The 19,713-nt window shown below is 41.0% G+C and overlaps 1 long non-coding RNA gene across 1 annotated transcript; it reads right to left on the bottom strand.

Moving 5' to 3' along the window:
• Positions 1 to 2,646: 2,646 nt before the first annotated feature.
• On the bottom strand, positions 2,647 to 4,267 carry LOC117069294. Its single transcript, XR_004431489.1, has 2 exons — positions 3,055 to 4,267; positions 2,647 to 2,964 (listed from the first exon to the last, which is right to left on the bottom strand). It is a non-coding gene; the product is annotated as an uncharacterized LOC117069294 (long non-coding RNA).
• Positions 4,268 to 19,713: the final 15,446 nt, after the last annotated feature.

The raw sequence follows: 19,713 nt of genomic DNA, 5'->3' as shown, positions 1-19,713 counted from the left end.
CATTCATGTTTGGATTCAGGCAGATTTAGGAACCTTTAATAACACTGTAATTACCCTGCAGGGCACACCACAGAGCAGCCAGCAAGCTCTCCCTCAATGGACACAAAATTTCCTCTGGAATTTACAGAGCAGAAACCTTAAACACACATCGCCATAAGAACCAGATTACATAATGTCTCCATCACCCTCCTGACAGCTACAATTATGAGTCAATCCCTGGTTTAAATATGAAACCGGAAGCTCCGTGTTTCCCCTCTGACTATGTGGCAGGCTAAGTTGAGCTCTTCGGGGCTGTCAGTTTGGAGATCTGAGCTGCTCCCACAGTCACTAATTTAGCATGAGACCAAATGACGGGGTAATTAAAAGCAGCACCGCAGAGACCCGCTCCAGGACCAGATGTTCTCCTTGTTTAATCATTGCCCACATAAGGAACAGAAATAGCCCCCTCCTTTAATTTTTCCTTTTCTTTATCCTCTCCAGATAATTTCCGGCTTCTGATCTTTCAATCCCACAAAATAAAATAAAAATAGAAGCCCCATTAGGAAAGATGACATGTTATTGAACATATGACTGTAAGTTGCAATGCACTCTTGTAGTCCCCTCTTTGTACTTCTTGAAGCATTCCAGCTCATAAGACATTAAGTTGCCCTGGCAACCTCACATGACTAACAGCTCCAGAGAGCCCCACCTAACTGCAAGGGCTCATTTAAGTCAACATGGGCCACCCCAGCACTTAGTAGCCCAGGGCTGAGTAAATAACCTTGCTTTTTGGTTTTTTAGGACAGGCTGGAGGAGGCGGCCCCTCCCCTTTTATTGCCCCAAACACAGGATAAATAAGTCTCCACCCTAACTTCTCCAGGAACTTGACTAAAAAGGCCATGGGTCATCTGGCAAATCAAGGGAGGTCTTCTCTTCACGTTTCTGGCTTCTGGACAAATAAGGCAGAAGAAAAGGGAAGTTGAGCTAATAATGTATACCTTCTAAAAATGGAAAAGCAGTATGCAATATAGCTATCTCAATCTTATCAAATCTGACGAGGCAGCTTCCTATGTCCCTTGGGATCCACAGTCTGGTCTCTATCTAAATAGCAGGGTTCCCTGGCATTAAAGCACTAGAGGCCTTGAGGACAGTCTTGGAAATCAGGAGCATAGAGATCCAACTCTAATTCCACCGTTTGTGACAACAGACAAGCCGCTTTACCTCGCTGAGGTAATTTCTTAATTGGCAGTATGGAATGACAATCCTTGTTTTTTTCTCTTCTGGGACCTGTCTCTGCAAACTTTCTCCTCATCCACAATTCCCAAGCATGTGGAGTTCTAGGTTCTTAAGATAAAAGGTGCTAATGAATTGTGAGTATTTCCAGATAAATAGGTATGGTCTTTTTTAATAAAACAAGTAAATCAAAATTTATAAAACATGATCACTTGAGATTTTTGACTTTATGAAGGTAATCAGACAAGAACCTTTGATCCTTGCTTTCACTAATCCCTTCTGAATCGTTGATTATTTGCTAGCATCAGGTAGATCGACTCAAGTCACTGCCTAGTAATGACCAATCTGAAATGAGGCTAAAGGTGCTCTACAAAAGCATATTGTAAATCAGAAAGAAACAGAAATACCCAATGATTTGCTGAAAACTCACTAGTTCTGTAAAGGGAGGGAACCACAACTGTTACTGCTGTATAACTTTTGCTCTACCCTGGAATCACCTTCCATGTGAGATTTTTAAGTGGGTTGTATTCACCTGGTGAAATAGACAAGCATGGGACAGTCTGAAAAAGAGTCTCCACTTTCAGGGATGACGCCCACATCAAGACAAAATGATGACTAGAATAACAGCCAAACCGACCCACAGGACAAGAAATAAAGTTGTGGTCAGCTGTGTGTTTGGCGTATTGCCCCTGACACAAACAGGGAATCATGGGGGTCCCATCTTTAAACAGACTTTCTATTACTCACCATCTGATCAGTGTGATTGTGTGTGTGTGTGTGTGTGTGTGTGTGTGTGTGATGTAAGAGTGAGGGGAGAAGACAGGCGCATGCATTTGCTTACCGAGGCATTACTTGAGTGGTATTTCCTGCAGATATGCGGAGGTATATTTAAGGTAGCAAGTACTCTACTATCTCATGTTTATCAACTTCCTGATTGGGATGCAAAAGTGTATTGGATTTTCTCAGTGGAAAACATATTCGTGTATTCCAGACCTCAGAGGAAAACAATGAAATAGAAGTCTAAACCAGGCCCAAAATAACAAGAACCATGGAGACACATTAGAGCAACCTATAAGAAACAATGATGTCCATCATGCATGGCCACTACTCTTTCCTCCCTGCTTCCCTGGGGTGTTTAAAGAATCAATGATTGACTAGGCACACTTCTTACGAATATAAAACATGATTCACGTTTGCCAGTATTAACCATCCACTCACTTGGAAAAAATGACTCCTCCACCTGAGTGCTGCGCTCTCCTTTGGGTCATTTCAGGAAACACTTGTAGCATGTTTGTGCTCTCAGAAATGTTTTCCAACCCTTTCCTTCAAACTTCTCCTGAACTTACGCCTTGCCCGAGGACCCCCAAAGACCTACCATGCTCTCCCTATTTCTTATTTAGAATTATAAGGAACAAAAAACAGCCAGCAAGTGAGTATCAATCCCTACACTCCTGAATGTATTCGGTCATTCATTCGACATATTTGTTGAACCCTTATCAGGGCCAGGGACTGCTCTGGGCACAGGAGATACAGAAAAAAAGACAGGTTTGGCTGGGTGCAGTGGCTCCCTCCTGTAATTGGAGCCCGTCAGGAGGCCAAGGTGGGGCGGCAGGATAGCTCGAGGCCATGATACTGTAGGCTGCGATTGCACACTACACTCTAGCCTGGGAGAGCGTGCAGGACTCTGTCTTCGTTTGCTGTTGTTTTGTTGCTGTGGTTGTTTAAAGGTTCACGTTCTCAAGGAGGCGTACACTAGTGGAAAGACACATTAGACAATTAGTCCTAGTAAAAAGTGACACAAAGGGAACCAAACAGAGGTCCCAATAGGATCTTTTTGTTTACTGGAGTTCCAGTCCCACATATCTTCCACGTGTGCAGGTATATAAAGTGTCCACCTCCAACTTCGAAAGAATTCCACAAGCACCCAGAACTTCATGACATTCGTTCTCTGGCTTTGTGATATTCACTTTAACATACAACAAATATTAAGCTCAGAGAGGCTATGTGGATTTTCTGAGGTCACACAGTTGTCTCAATGGAAAAAGTAGGGAAATGTTATAAAATAATACGAGTATCAAAATAGCTGTCCCCTCGTCGTCCTTCAACACTTGCAGGTTACATCACTTTGCAGGTCTGGCTGTGACATCACTTCTGGATATGCGACACAGCCCACCCCACCACTGAGAAAATGGAAAATGCTGAGCGGTAACCTCAGAAACAACTTCCTCCGGCAAACGCAATTTCTTTTCCGCCTAAACCTTTACAGCATGGAAGGTGGGTGTAAGGCGCACCAAAGAGCCTTTCAAAGTAGGAACCCCGGCCTGCAGGTCAGCCTGGATCGTGTCCAGATTGGGTCCCACCCCTGGTGAAAACCAATCTGTTTATGGGTACGCTTTTCTGATGTTACAGAACGTCTGCGAGAGAGGGAGCTCAAGTTCCTGCCTGGTCTCTAAGTAACCCGGCCCACAAAGGTGCACACACACGTCCGAGACAGAAAAAAGCTTGCCGGTCGTTCCCTCCTCCCAGGCCTGCAATGAAATACGCTTTAATTGCATCAAAGGGTTCTTCTCAATGGGGTTTCAGAGGCGCGAGAGCGGCGTTCCCAGCGAGGGTTCCTTTCCGGCTGGCCAGCATTCCTCAGCCCTGTGCGGGGAAGGGGATGGGGCTCCTTGGGCAGGGCCTGAGGCTCATTTCCATTCCTGTCGCATACAGCCTCTGTTGTGCGGGCCGGGCCTGCAGAGGGTAGCCGCGGCTGCCTACGAACAAAGCCCCATTCATCCCCAGGGACGCTTCCTCCCCGCCGGCCCGCGGCCGCAGATGGGCTGGCCTGGGCACGCCATCCTGCAACCCGGGCGCGCGGCCCGGCCTGGCGCGCACAGGGCTCCGATTCAGGACGCCGGGGCTGGCCGGGGCGACCCGGGCTGCTTTTTCAGCAGGCTCCACAATGAGGATCGGCTGAAACTCGCTTTCATTTCTGGGCCGGGAACAGGCAGACACTGAGTCCTTTCAGCCGGGAAATCCTCAGTTTACTCACGGCTCGCTGGGAGCGAAGATGTCAATTTCCACTGCCCTCTCCCGGCCTCCCCCACCCCGCCCCCTCGGGATGGTACGGTCCGAAGTTTCCCAAGTTGTGAGAGGACTTTGTTTCTCCTCCGAGGCCTCCGAAATCCCGACGAAAGGGTCATTTCCTGACTTTTGTGTCTCTTCAATCCAGTGCCTTGAACGTTCTTACCCTCTTGTTGTGACTGAGTGCTTAATTGCGAGGCTGCTCCCTAACTTTTTTTCAGAACTGTAACATTCCTCTAGGTTGAAGTTTGGGACCGTGGCTTCACAACAAAGACCAGTTTTTTCCTCCCCCTCCTCACTCCTGGGAAAAAGAAAAAAAGGAAAAGAAAGAAAGCAAAACGCGTTTGTTCAGCAACCATGTTCACAGATTTCAAGCACGTTTCCTCTGGCCCCACACGTTAGACCAACAACAGGTTAATGCCACGGAGAGCTCTAACGCCAAATCGAAGGGCTACAGTCTCACTTTTTCTTAAGTCTCAGGCAGCTGGGGGAGTTGAGGCAGTGTGTGCTTAATTTCTAGTCCACAATCTAAAACAGAAACAGCCTCCAGATCTACATTCCTAGGCTCTGGCTTAAACAGGGAATGGCAGAATCAAAGAACACCAGATATAGGAAGACTTATCAACCCTAATACATTCATTTTTACAGATAAGAAGCAGATAAGATCTAAGAGGGGAAGTGACTTGTCCACCCTCCAAAAGAAGCTGGTTCATCCCAGTAAAAATGGCCTCAAACAAACTTAAAAGTCGTTTTCAAAAAGAAAACCTCCAAGAAAAAAGTGTTGTTCAAAATACGTTTTCTTTTCTCCCTTTGTGTCAGAAAAAGTTGTCTCTGAGTTGGTGGGAAAAGGGTGGGAACCCAGGTTTGAAATGAGGATTAGAAAAAAACCTTCAAGTATCTTTCCAAAGAATGCTCTCTGTGTTTCTTTCACTTCCTGCATTTTGAACATTGCTACTCTCTCTCTTCAAAGTATGGTCATTCCCCCGTATCCGTTGGGATTGGTTCCAGGACACACCCCCACCCATAACCCAAACCTTGGGTGCCAAAGTCCCTTACGTAAAATGCAACATATTTGCATATAACCTATGCACATCCACCCTTATCCTTTACTTCGTCTCTAAATTACTTACAATGCCTTAAACAATGCCTACACATCACTCAATTCTCCTGGATTCAATGTAGTCCTTGGTGTGGGGCAAATTCACGGTCTGCTTTTTGGAACTTTGTGGAATTTATTTTCTGAATATTTTTTATCTGCGGTTGGTTGAGTCCATGGATGCAGAACTGACGGATACAGAGGGCCGACTGTATTGCATCCTTGGTGTGGCTAAAAAATACAACAAAATAAAAACTGGTTACTTGCTACTCCAAGACTTCTTTCGTCTTGCAGGAAAAAACCTTCACAATCTTAAAATAGAGATAGGATTACTTTGCATGGGTTATTTCTAAATGTACAAAATGAATCAGTATACACACAGATAGAGAGAGAGGAGTGCTTGTCATGTACCAAGTACCATACTAAGCACTTTACATGCATTACCTCATTGAATGCTCGCAATAGCCTATGAGGAAGATACTGTTACTAACCCCATTTTACAGAAAACAAACCAAAGCTGAGAGGGGTAAATTTTAACTTTATCAAAGTCACACAGATGTTAAATGGCCAAGCCAAGCAATGTGACTCCTGGTCTTGATCTCGTTCACATAAGGCTTCACTGAATCTTGATGCACAAATACATGGGGGACACACTGGGCACAGAGGTCTAGACTTGGAAGCCAGGAAAGCTCCAGCCAAGACATAGGTTTTTGTGTTTCAGCAAGGGAGGGGCTACAATGGCATGCCTGAAGGCTACAGAAGGGAGAATCTGCCTCATCCTACCCCACTTAGAAAGAAAAAAGGCCATGTGAGGACTTACTAATTTCACACTGAAACTCTCCTTTGAGAAAGCAAGAGTTTGAATTCATAGTCACTCCCTGTTCTGAGCGGTCTTGTGATTTTATCTTTTAAACAATGCTCTATAAACAACTGTGTCAAACCTTGCTAGTTGTCACAGCAGAGGGGACAAGACAGTGGTTAATTATACTGCTAATAAAATGTGCAGCCTATAATTGACACACATCACTTTTGCCCCATAACTCATTAGCCAAAACTAATATACCACCTCAACTACAATATAAGTCCAGGAAATGAATTCCAGCCCTGTGCCCAGAATGGGGGACAAGGAGGACTAAAAATGCATGGTAACCAGCCCTAGTGATGACCATCACACTCAATAAACACTGCTCTTCTTCCGATGGATAGCGAATAGCAGTACTTTTTTATAACTTCCCATTTTATAGCTAGTCCATGAGACTTTGGTGCAGCTCTAATGTGGAAGGCTGTGTAATCTCAGGAGTCATGCATGTCATCACAAGATTCAACAAGAGCTTCTGGCTGCACCGGGCTACAAAGGTGTTCTCTTGCTTCTTATGAGCTCCACCATCCCAGAAGAGGAAAAAATGAAAATAAACTCTTAAGGAAAATGGTCTCCTTTGGCATACCCAACTTGGAGATCATTGTGGGAGGGAGCAGAAAATATGCAAATAAAAGCAAAAGCAAATTTTGACCACAGAACTAAGAAAGTCTGTAGGAAAGATGCTGGAGTGACAGGAAACATCACTGACATTTTCATTTTCTCCCACATTGGATTTGCCCAGCTGTGTCTTATGGAAATGATTCTTAACCTCTCCTCAATATTTCCCAAACGAACTTGCCTTTGTTTTGGTGTTTTCTGAGCAATTCAAAGCTCATCTGGAGTTAATATGACACATACTTTGCTCATTGACTGACCTGTGTAGAAATGCTGGTCAGCTTCTCTCTTTTTTGACTTCTGCTTAACTTCAGACGCAGATTAGCCTATCCCATTCTTATCTGATCGTTCCTCGATTGTCGGGCATTGTAGATTGTTACTAATTTTTAAAAATCTTACATATAACAAGAAGCACTAAAATAAATATTCTGGTACATAAAATCTCTCTGTGTGTATGTAATTATCTCCGGAGACTGGAATCACTCAGTAAAATTGTATGAATTTTGCTCCAGAAAAGCACCCTGACCCGTATGGTAGTCTTTACTTGTAGAAAGACCACAGAAAGGGAGTAACTGCTGCAGATTAACAACATCACCTAGAGTCATAGGAATTCCCTGGACTTCGTGCTTCATGGACAACAGTGGAATTCAATTCTTCAGGAACACTGTTCAGGATGGTATATATGCCACAAGATTCCCTTACTTACAAAATGTAGTATAAAAGTGGCCTGATTTCAAATGATTATACGACCACATAGCAACAGACTGCTTATGATCCAGTAAGTGAAAAAAGTGGACCCTATAATGACAACCAATTTTTTTTAAATGCTGACAAAAAGCACTGTCAAAGACAACCTCAAAGTATCAATGTGTGTAGATAATAGGAATGATTTTTTTCTTTAATCTTCCAAAATTTTAGAATATGATGATATTGGTTTATAATGATGTAAAAAAAAAAATAATAATAAGTCGCATAAAGGACACATCTGATGAGAATGTGAGCTGGGAAAGCTGTGTCCCAGCTGCTCTTTCAGAAGTAGCCGGCCATTGTTGCACTGGAGCCAGCCCCAGTTGCCTGGATGTGGAGGCCACATTTGGCTTCCCCAGGGTTTTCATGTAGCTACTTCCTCTCCCCACAAACAGGCAACCACCCGGGCGGCTAAGCCAACAATGCAATGTCGTGCCTCATCACCAGACCTGACTGGGAGGCCCGCCGTGGGCCCCAGACCTCCTCCGAGAGAGCGGACTAAACTCACGGGGGTGTTTCAGAGCAAAATGGTTTCAAAGCAAGAAACCATTTAAAAGAAACAGGAAACGAGTCCCTCAAATCCAAACCATGTGGAAAGATAGGCCACATCATTTAAACAAACCAGCAAGAATACAAGTTTGTATAAATACCCTGGTACTTCCACATTTCTAAAAATCATTGCAGTCCAATTAGGAAACATCTGTTTAAAAAACATTTATTACAAACCTTCATAAGCCAGGCATTGTGATCATCTTAAGGTTTCAAATTAAATAACATCTCAGCCCTCCTGGGACACCCATCCTACTGAAAGAGATACACATGCAAATAATGAATCAAGCCTGGCAATATGAAAATTTTAATAAAAAAGGCAACACATGCCTCTATCTTAACATAAAAGGAAACTTAAAGGGCCCACTAGATTTAGCAACTGAGTACAAAATTCCTAGGCTAGGGGATGAAAGATGCAGTAAATTGAGAAGGTAAGGTGAGGGAGACGAAATAAACACTGTTCTCTCAAGAAGCTTAGCTGAGAGGAAAAGAGAAAAGACAGCAGGATAACAGGTTAAGTTGGAGTTCAGGATTCATGAGGCTATTTTCCCTAGTGGGAGAGGTGTGAATATGTTTGTAGTGTGAGAGGAAGATTTCAAGGTAGAAGTTGAAGATACAAGATAGGGAAGATGGAAAGGGATGGCATTCAGCACATGTTTAACTAGTACAAGCTTTTCCTCTTGGAATTTTTACCCTATCAACCACAAACAAAACGTTTCTGCCTGTATAAAGAGCTCATCTTCTCCAGCTTTTCACCTTGCATGGTTTTAGCAGGACATTAGATGTATTAGATGACATTAGATCCTGTCTTAGGTAAATCTGGAATTGTAAAAAATAACAAAGATCATTTAGAATTTATGAATTTTTGTCTACTCTAAAAGGAAACAGATTACAGCTATTTCATACTTCCCTTTGCATTTTCTTTCTTCTTCAACATCATCACGTAAATGATATGACCTCAAAGTTGTAAGAAACAGAGATGCACGGCAAATCACGGTGTCGAGAGAAACTCAGTTATCCATAAGTTACTTGATGAACAAAAAGGGCAGCATTACCAGGGAGAATATTATATTTTTCTTTTCTTTTTGAAGTATTTGGGATTTTAGTTACATTTCCTTTTTACTTATTTTACATTATTTATTTTTTCAAAATTCACTGATTTATCACAAATGGACATCTGTTCACCAAACATGGATAAAATCAAAAGAATGAAAATATTTCTTATTAGAAATAATACTTTTTCCATTAATTAGTTGCTCTTTTCCTTCAGTTAATCAAAATTAATGCTAGTTTCCTAAAAACAGATGTTTGAGTCGAAAAGACAATAATAAAATGAAATAATCCTTTGCGATGAAATTTCCCAAGTCTTTTCAAATACGAAACTTCCTACTGAATTCTAGTGGTCAAAGGAAATTACAGGACACAGGGTCTAGTCAGCTTGAATAGCAAATCTTATTTTATCCGTTCTTGATCTTTTAGAGATAATGTTACAATCTAAAAATGAACACTTCCTGTTGCTGTGAACAGTAGACTGCCCGTCGTTGCTAACATACAAGATATTTATTATTTCACTTCACACAGAACCAGCACCCAAACTGGCACTGATAAACGAAGGGGCCATGGAATCTGGAGTGGAAGCAGAGAGCTGAAAATATCACATCTTTTTTCAGATGGTAATTGTGTGTCTGAAAAGTACATAAATACTGTTTTCCTTTTCATTGCATTTTTTGCTTTAAATACATTGTATTAGGTTGATCTTCAATTAACAGTCTTTTTTGATAAATTAGCCAATTTTTCTCTCCCCAGCTTCCTCCTATGTTGTTTAGCAAGATATGGTCTGTAAATAAATAGTGTGGTGTCAGGGAAGGACAGAAGCATTTTAGAGAAACCCTTCAAGGAGTTATTTTTCAAAGCAAGAAAATTCTTGTTAGGTGAATAACCATTCCCTTTATTTACTATTTTGAAATTTTGGGTCTTCCATATCATGTTTTCTTAAAACAGAGCATTCCTGAATAGAAGAAGCCTATCAAAGAAACCTTCAACTCTGCCATTTCTGAAAACATAAAAAACCCAAATGTGACTTATCACATCAGTACAGCATAAGGAATTTGGTCAAATTTAATGAAATTGGTCATAAGAAAAAAGATGGACAGAATAGAAAGCAGGTATCAATTATTTTACCACCTGGAACCAACCTATGGGCTGGGCCAGGGGTTGGCACACTACAGCCGTGGGCTAAGGGCATCTTTCCACCTGTTTTTGTAAATAAAGTTTTATTGGAATGCAGCCACACACATTCACTTATGTATTCTCTATGGCCACTTTTGTGCTACAATGACAGAGTTGAGAAGCTGCAACAAAGGCCATATGGCCTGCAAAGCCTGAAATATTTACTCTCTGGCCCTTTATGGAAAAGGTTCTCTGGAGCTGGTCTAAAGGAGCATGAGGGCTGATGTCTGTTGGAAACATTACGTAAACAGTTACAAAATCTTTCAGACCTGTGGCTCAAAGAATGTCTGTACCTTTACCCAGAAAAAGAAGAGCAATTCAAAACTTATTTAAATAAACCATTGTTTCTTAAACTTTTAAATTGTCTGTTCCTGACAGCTGTAATAAGAAGTAGTGACTCCTTTTCTAATGCTGTTTAAAAATTCATCTTTAAAAAGCATGGTTTGCCTTCCCATACCACATTAGAACGTTAAGAGCCTCGTCTAATGCTATATATATATATATGTATTTTTTTTTTTTTTTTTTGGTCAAAGTGGTTTCTTCCCCCAAGTAATGCTCAGTTCTATTTTCAACATTTATCCTTCTATGTGAGGTTCTTCCTCCTAAACAATAACCAATATCTTAGCCCGCTTAGCTATTATCTCTACCCTTTGGCTCCTTTCAGTGTATTTGGGTTGGGTTTTTTTTCTAGTGTATCTCTGGAAGTGTGCTTGTCTATATTTATTCTGCACATGACTAGTTCAGTGTGCTTCATTTAACTTCCTTCCTTAATAAACTATTTGTTAACAGTGTTTATTTTTTCCTCTCATCCTTTATCCTGTTGCAGTTATTTTTAAGGTGCTACTGATTCCCTGACACCCAAAATGCAAGGTAGAATATGTGAGTTCAACTTCTCACACAGATTGTCAAAGGATCACATGAACCTTTGTTGCCCTTCAGGTAATTTCCACTGCTGTCATTCTCTGAAAAACCTGCCTTCTTATTAAAGGGTGGCTTATGCCTGTAATCCCAGCACTTTGGAGGCTAAGGCAGGCAAATCACCTGAGGTCAACAACACGGTAAAACCCCGTCTCTACTATAAATACAAAAGTTAGCCAAGTGTGGTGGTACAAGCTTGTAATCTCAGCTATTTGGGAGGCTGAGGTGAGAGGATCGCTTGAACCTGGGAGGCAGAAGCTGCAGTGAGCAGAGATTGTGCCACTGCATTCCAGCCTGGATGACAGAGCAAGACTTAACTCAAAAAAAAAAAAAAAAAAAAAAAAAGTTGGGTGAAAACGAGTACATACATAATTATTTCTTCTTATAATCATTGCCAAAGCCAAAACCTTTCCCAATGGCTTCCAGAAACCTTGCCTTTCCCACATTTGAGAAAGTCCCCAAATAATAGCTTTCAAGGACTAAACTGCTTCTATTGATCTATATGTCCCTACTGGGAGATAGTTTTACAAAGATTTCCATTGCCTTCACAGTTTTAGAAATGATGGCTTTGCTTTTATCACTGAAAGAGGCCATATTTTGAAATTAAATACTACACTTATCTTATTTCAAAGATTAGTAAGAGTCTTAGAAGAATTTGTGTGCCTCCCTGATAAGGAAGCCGGTGATATGCCCCCACATAGTCCTTGAAACAACATCCTGGTTTTCAAAATAAAATTTTTGTGCTGATAGAATATCAACCTACCCCCAATACACTTCAGAAAGATGAACAATCCCAGCTTCTTTACTTCCTCTAAGATGCTGATAGCAAACAAATGTTGCAAGACTGCACGGCCTTTTTAGACCACAATTTATGTTGCTAATAGGCACATGGAAAACATTAAGACAGAAATATTTCATGTTTTGCTAAACTGTAAAATCTGTCATTTGTTTTGTTATGATTCAATTTACTTTATAATATTTCATTTGCCTCTGGTATTTAATAAATATTACCTGCTAAGAACAATTTTAGAAAATACTGCAAAAATAAGAGAAAACTAAATTCTTTGTTCCCCCTCTGGCACTATCCTGGGGTCTTTTCTAAGAAAAATACTTCATCTCAGTTTGATCTATACAAAAACAACCCCCGAAGTATCAAAGATTGATTATTTTTTATTGCAGTAAGCAAAAGCCCATAAAGCACCAAGTGTAGGCTAGGTCCATCTAAAGAAACAAAAGATGATAGACCCCAGATGTGGTCAGATTGGCAAAGTTCATCACAAAAGCAATATAGACCAATGGTTGAGAACCAGACTCTAGAATCAGGCAGACCTGAGTTTGCATCCCTCCCCTATTGTTACCAGCTTTGCCAGCTTGGGCAAGTTATTTAACCTTTCTAAATGTTAGCTTCCCTCTCTGTAAGGTAGCAATAATAATGGTACACACCTTAAAGTGTTATCTTGTGAGTAAAATGAGACAATAAATTAATTATCTCAGTTCCTCAAACATAGCAACTGCATCAGTTACTTATTATTGCATGGCAAGTCACTCTAAAACTTAGTGGCATAAAGCAACAACCATTTATTTGCTCATGATTCTGTGGATTGGTGATTAGGGCTGGGCTCATCTGGGTAGGTTTTTTTGTTTGTTTTTTTGTTTGCTTGTTTGTCTCCAGATGGCAATGACTGGACTCACTCATGTGATTATAGTCTTTTGACATGTTGGATGGGCCAGGATGGTCCTGAATGGCCTTATTCACATATCTGGTGACTCAGGTGGGATAGCTGGAAAGGTCAGAATGGCTGAATGGCATCTTTGTATTTTCCAAATGCTCTCTCTTTATATATATGTGGTACCTCATTCTAAAGGAGGTTAGCCTGGGCTTGTTCACCAGTAGCAGTATTCCAAGAAGACAAAGCATAGGAGCTTTGTCAGGCTTCTGCTTGCATCATGTTTATTGATGTCCTATTAGGCAAAGTAAGTCACATGGTCAAGCTCTGTATGACTCTAAGAGTACACTACACAAGCTGTAGATACAAGTTCACAACTCATTGGGAGCCACTCCTTTTTACTGCTGTGATAAACTAGTAAACTAACTTAGTAAATTCAACTAACTTCACCTTTATCACTATACTCCTCATCATCTATTCAAGACATCTTCATCCAAATTGAGTTTATTATCTTTGGAGAAATAAAGAATTTCAGATTTCTAAGATCAGCAATTTAGCAGGCAGGTCCACAATACCCAAGTATTTATTGAGCACCTGTGTATCACTTGCTTCTTTTTTAGATGCTGAACATTGATAACAGTAAGTGACTAAGGCCCTCCCTGCCTTCAAGAAACTCATGTTCTGGGAGACAGAAAAGGAAACTTCAGAAAGAATGGTAAACACATCAAATGTTAAGGAAACCTGGACCATATTAGGGCTTTTATACTGAACTTGTGGGCCTACTGAGAAATTTCTTCTATTGAATATATCTTCTGAAAATTCTTAGTTTTGATTGGTCAAGATTAAAGGAAATATGATTAGAAAATAGCACAGTGCATGATACATTGTATATGTTTTATTTTATTTATTTATTTATTTATTTTGAGATGCAGGTTTGCTCTGTCGCCCAGGTTGGAGTACAATGGTACGATCTTGACTCACTGCAACCTCTGCCTCCCAGGTTCAAGCAATTCTCCTGCCTCAGCCTCCCAAGTAGCTGGGATTATAGGTGCCTGCCACCACGCCCAGGTAATTTTTGTATTTTTAGTAGAGACAGGGTTTCACTATGTTGGCCTGTCTGGTCTCGAACTCCTGACCTCAGATGATCCGCCCGCCTTGGCCTCCCAAAGTGCTGGGATTACAGGAGTGAGCCACCGCACCCGGCTAGATACACAGTATATATTTTAAAACCCCATGGTTGGGCATGGTGATTCACACCTCTAATTTCAACACAATTGGAAGGGTGAGGCAGGAGGATTACTTTAGGTCAGGAGTTCAAAACCAGCTGGGGCAACATAGCAAGACCCTGCCTCAACTGATAGAAAGTGAGACTAGAAAAAGAAAACCCTGAATACATCAGTGATTATTTTTACTCCTTTAGGGAACTTCATCCCCCTTTCCCTGCCATATGCCTTCAACCTTGGTTTTCAATGGAGAGTCTCATTATTAAGCCAGATTAGGGTTCAGCAGGAGTATTCCTACTCTTGCCTCTGCAGCTGTTTGAAATGATTAGCTCACAAAGTAATGTGATCAGCCTTTAGCTGAAAACTCCACCCACGCAAATTCTCACAGTGTAAGATTACACATTCAGGGCCCTAAAATTCAGCAGGTCCTTTTTACTGTCACTTTGGAGGTAAGTCAATAGATATCTATTATAATTCTGAAGTAGTCTGAAAATCCCTGGACATTGCAATGACATTCTAAGGACATACTTGGCATCTTAAGGGATAAACCGACAGCCTCAGGGCAATGAAGGTCCTGTGGCACTATGCCAGATATCATAAGGAGACAACAGGCCGCAGGAGACCAGCATCAATTGATTATGTTCAGAACTCTCGCTGGAAGTGGGGAATCAAAAGCTCCAACAAATAATTTATCATGAAAGTTAAAATTGAGGAGAAATGTGGGATTAAATACAAAAAGGAAGATCCATTCTATGCATAAAGGAATGAGGAGGGAAGCTTATTGAAGCCACGAGTCATCATCATTTCAGCTGGACATGGATTAGGCACCTATTATATGCCAAACACATAATCCTGTCTAGATTCTAGAAATATATAGAAAAATAGAGTATGAATAGAATATGAGCTTCAGGCAGACTGACCAACCAAAGGAAATGATCAAAAGCAAAAGCTGGGTCGGTCAGAAATCAAAATGCAGGAAGCTGGCTGGTGTTATACCACAAAATGTACTGTTTTTACATGGTATGGAGTCAGTTCCTCTGGTTGAGCCTTCCTTGACCACAGGCAATTAGTCATTGCTTCCTCCATCCCTACAGCTCTCTGTTCTTACCTCTACTGGAGAATTTATCCTGTTCTACCTCTTTTACTTTTTTATTTTCTTTTCAACAGAATTTGTATGTCTCAATGGTCTACGTCTTTCTGTTTGCTTTTCCCCAGCTTGTATCTTCAACCCCTAGCACAAATCTTTGCATAAAGGAGACATGTAATAAATGGTTTTCATAATAAGCTTGAATCAACTAAAAAAAGAGTAAGGTAACCTGCCTTGTCTGAAACCTCTCTTTAAGGCCACAGGTCTTGTCCTGCTGTATTAGAAAAGGCTGTTCTAAGAAATAGGTCTGAGTTAGAATGAAGCACATCCTTCACTCATCTTACAAAACCCTCTTTAAATTTCTTTAATACATAACTTGATGAAGCGCTGCAGAACTCTCTAACAAGTTGATGACATTTCCAATTTATTAATTTTATTTATCAAGAAAGCTATAGGAGATAAAATCTTTCCATTACAGTCACAATTCGCTTGCCTATTGCACACTTCTTAAGGGCAAAAATTTAAAAGCATATTTAAGGGAAAATACAAGTTAAGACATTTCGAGAAAATTGATATACCGTGAACCTCATCTTTCTATATGATGGTTTTCATATTCACTCCAAGGATGGGATTTAACTTCCTTCTCTTTCTCTCTCTCTCACTCTCTTTCCCCACCTCTCTCGCACGTGTGCACGCGCGCATGCACACACCCACCCACACACACAGACAGATACTGTAGTACTTTAGTCTCATTAACAGGTGCCTTTCAGCTACTTCCTTTTTGTAAAACAAGAAGTATTGAGTCAGCAACTTGGCCAGGGGGAACTCAAAGCAATGTCTATTAATAATGAAGACTTCCTAATGTTGGCAAAATCTGTTTCCCCTTCAGAAGACTAAGCGAGCAAGCTACTAAAAGTTAGTATCCCTCACAAAGTCACAGAGATTTCGGAAAAACTTTCTAGAAGTCGTGGGTTAGTTAAAATTTGGGCCACATATTTTGGGACACAGCCCAGAGTTCTTTAGGTTGGCTGTTGATAGAGGCAGCTTCCATTTCAAGAGAAAAACTAAGAAATAATTAAAATATATTAAATATTTACTATGTTCAAAGTATTGTGATAAGCTCTTGTATGAACTTCTTATTTGACCCCAACAACAGTCCTGATAGTGAAGCTGGGAGTGGAGATCTGGTCCTTCTGATTTAAAGGAGATGCTCTTTACTGTTACCTTAAACTGTATTCATCTGAAATCCCTAATTTAGAATAAACGTGGGTGAGACATGGATGGAGTCTCTATTCTGAAGAACTTGTGTTCCACACATTTCTCATTGAGAGAAGCAGAGAAAGAGAATGTCAGTTTCCCAAGATGTCTCAGGAATAGGATTCAGGCTTTGGGATTGAGTATCAGACAAACCTACGTATTCCCTCCCTCTGCTTACATTATAAGGTGTTGGCTCATCTCTGAAAGCAAAGGCATTTAAACTATCTTGCTGACAACTCATTCTGGCCCAAACCACCACATTCACTTGAAACAAGAAGTGTGTGCAATGGTTCAGGGTGACCCAGTTAAGAGCAGTCCCATTTAGAGCTATTAAGTGTGGTTTCTTTTTCAGTGAGGTCATCCTGTTTAATCTCTCTGAACCGAAACAGCCTATAAAGCAGCCTCTCAAAAAGCTTATCTCAATTTGTTTCTGGGTGGACTAGAAGGTTCATCTTTTTAAGAGTGCCTTCTTAAAGTGAGGAGGAGGAAGAGTTTCGTAGCAAGAGGAACGATTGGTAAGAAAGACGCAAGCAGTAAAATGTCTCCAGTCACATGGAGAAACTACTGAAGGGATTGCAAAAGGACACAGAAAGAGGTTAGGAGCACAGACAAGGAGGAAGTTTGAAGAATCCCTGTCCATTTTCTCACCATTCAGTAGATCTGTTCTTGCTTAGAACCAACTGTAAGAAAGAGAAGATATAGGAAGAATTACATTGCAGAGAACGTGTTTCCATATCCCACCATGGAAAACTGCCCACTGCAGTTTCAGCTTGTTTATAATGCGTCACAGTGATGCCTTCCTGGAAACATGTGTAAAATAAAAGGTATATGTCTTGTTTAAAACTTCTCCATTGGCAGGTTTCTAAAATCAGGAATTTTGGGTGGAATGGGGAGGATGTGAGTAGTAATCTCGCTTGAACAGGACCTCCAGGTAAACTTAGAGGACCAGTGGCTTATATGCCTTTATCTCTCCCACACATTTCCAGCAGGAAAAGATAGTCAAAGCCATGTGAGCGTCCATTGATTCAGACCACCAGATAAAAATTGATAAAGTGAAAAACAAGTTGCAGAATAATATGAAGAGCATGATATCATTTTACCTATATGTGTATCTGTCTATCTGCTTTGTTTATTAACAGCAAATTTCTAAAGGAGCTTTGATTTTTGATAGTTACATTTAGGGATCAAGATATTTGGGGGTGGGAGAGAGGAGAGGAACTGTTTACATTTATGAACTTTTATACTTTTGTTCACCATAAGCAGTCCTTCCTTTAATGTTTTTGTATTTTTAAGTTTCACAGATGAATCTGATCAGCCTAAATTAGGAAACACTGTAGAGAACTGGTTGCTAGTTTCTATCAGTTTAGTAGTCACTAAGTGACTGCTTAAACATTTGTTCATTGACCCTGTGATTCTCTCAGGTTCACTGTTTTCTGTAGCTTCCTTAGAAGTCTTGCTTCAGAATATATGTGCATTCAGGATGGGACATCCTTGGGGTAGCACCAGTCTACCAGGACCAGCCATGGAGCTCTGCAGCGCAGAGGCTTCTCAAATCCATTGCACCAACAGGTCCATGGTTCCCCACACTGATTCAGCAGCAGTGTGGCCAGATCCAGGAAGATGATACTGAGAAAAGCAATACGGTTTGCATGGGTGAATTCAATTAGCAAATATCAAAACCATTTGTCTAAAAGGGTCCTGCTTGTTCCCTCTTTAGAGATCAATATGCCCTGTTAGCATCCAGGATGGAAAATAATATCCAAGAGCAAAACAAACCTGTGTCAGCATTATAATAGTCTTATCCTTTTCATTCACCTAAAAGCAAGAAGAGCCCCAGGCATAATTGTTAAGTACCTTAAACTTGTGTTCAGGTCTTCCTAATCTCCACTTTCCAAGCCTTTCTCATCCTCTTACTGCAGGTGTAATGCTGGAAACCAAACTCCATGTCTGTGCCCTGGAGTACCCAAAATTGACATTGGACAGGTACAGGAATTCTGTAGCACCCTCCCATGACTGCCTACCATGAAGATTCTTTAAAACTATTCAAGCAGGCAGATCACATGAGGTTGCGAGTTCAAGACCAGTCTGGCCAACATGGTAAAAACCCATCTCTACTAAAAAAAAATAAAAAAATTAGCAGGGCATAGTGGCATATGCCTGTGATCCCAGCTACTCGGGAGTCTGAGAAGGGAGAATCACTTAAACCTATGAGGCAGAGGTTGCAGTGAGCTGAGATCACGCCACTGCACTCCAACCTGGGCAACAGAGTGAGACATCATCTAAAAAAAACAAAAACAAAACTATTCAAACTTGCTGCACCCAGCATCAAAATTATACCTTCTTCCTCCCTTCCCCATCCAAATGTTTAGTGCCTTAATATTTCAATCTTATTTAGCTGTAATTAAAGAAGGCAATTCCAGAAAATCACACCAAGGATTACATCAGTAGTTCTCCATCTTGTCCCAAACCAGCATGCCTGGGAGCTAAGACACATAGAATAGTGGGGAAAAGGAGGAGAAAAGGGGGAGAAAAGGGGGACTGTTTCAGAATTTTAAGGAAGATGAAGCATGTAGTTTGAAAGATCCTCAATTTTGATACATAGTCTTTGAGTGACTTCTTTTGAGAGTCATTTGATAAGCTACCTATTAATTTCATAGTCAATTTCCCAGGGGCATTTGTATGTCAGTGGGGCAATTTTTTAAACCAAAACTGAATCTTGGCTGGGCCCTGTGGCCCACACATGTAATCTCAGCACTTTGGAAGGCTGAAGTGGGCAGAGCACGAGGTCAAGAGATCGAGACCACTCTGGCCTACATGGTGAAACCCCATTTCTACTAAAAATACAAAAATTAGCTGAGCGTGGTGGTGCGCACTTGTAGTCCCGCAACTTGGGAGGTTGAGGCAGGAGAATTGCACTCCAGCCTGGGCAACAGAGCGAGATGCCATCTCAAAAAAACAAAAACAAAAACAAAACAACAACAACAAAAAAACTGAATCTCTAATTATGTAACTACAGTTACATTGCTGGTCAGGAAGATATTTTGGAAGGAGGGAGCCTTCCTGGGTTTCCCCCAAATACACCAGCGAGTAATATCTCACCTAACATTGGGCTTGCTGTCCTGTTCAAAACTTTGTGAAAGATTTGCTAAAAATCTTAGAGAACCTTCCCAGTAGGTCACTTGAAATTC

Source organism: Trachypithecus francoisi, unplaced genomic scaffold (genome assembly GCF_009764315.1).
Source record: "Trachypithecus francoisi isolate TF-2019V2 unplaced genomic scaffold, Tfra_2.0 Lachesis_group3, whole genome shotgun sequence".
Taxonomy (NCBI): domain Eukaryota; kingdom Metazoa; phylum Chordata; class Mammalia; order Primates; family Cercopithecidae; genus Trachypithecus; species Trachypithecus francoisi.
Note: the sequence above shows the minus strand (reverse complement) of the source record. Positions and strands in the feature narration are given on the sequence as shown.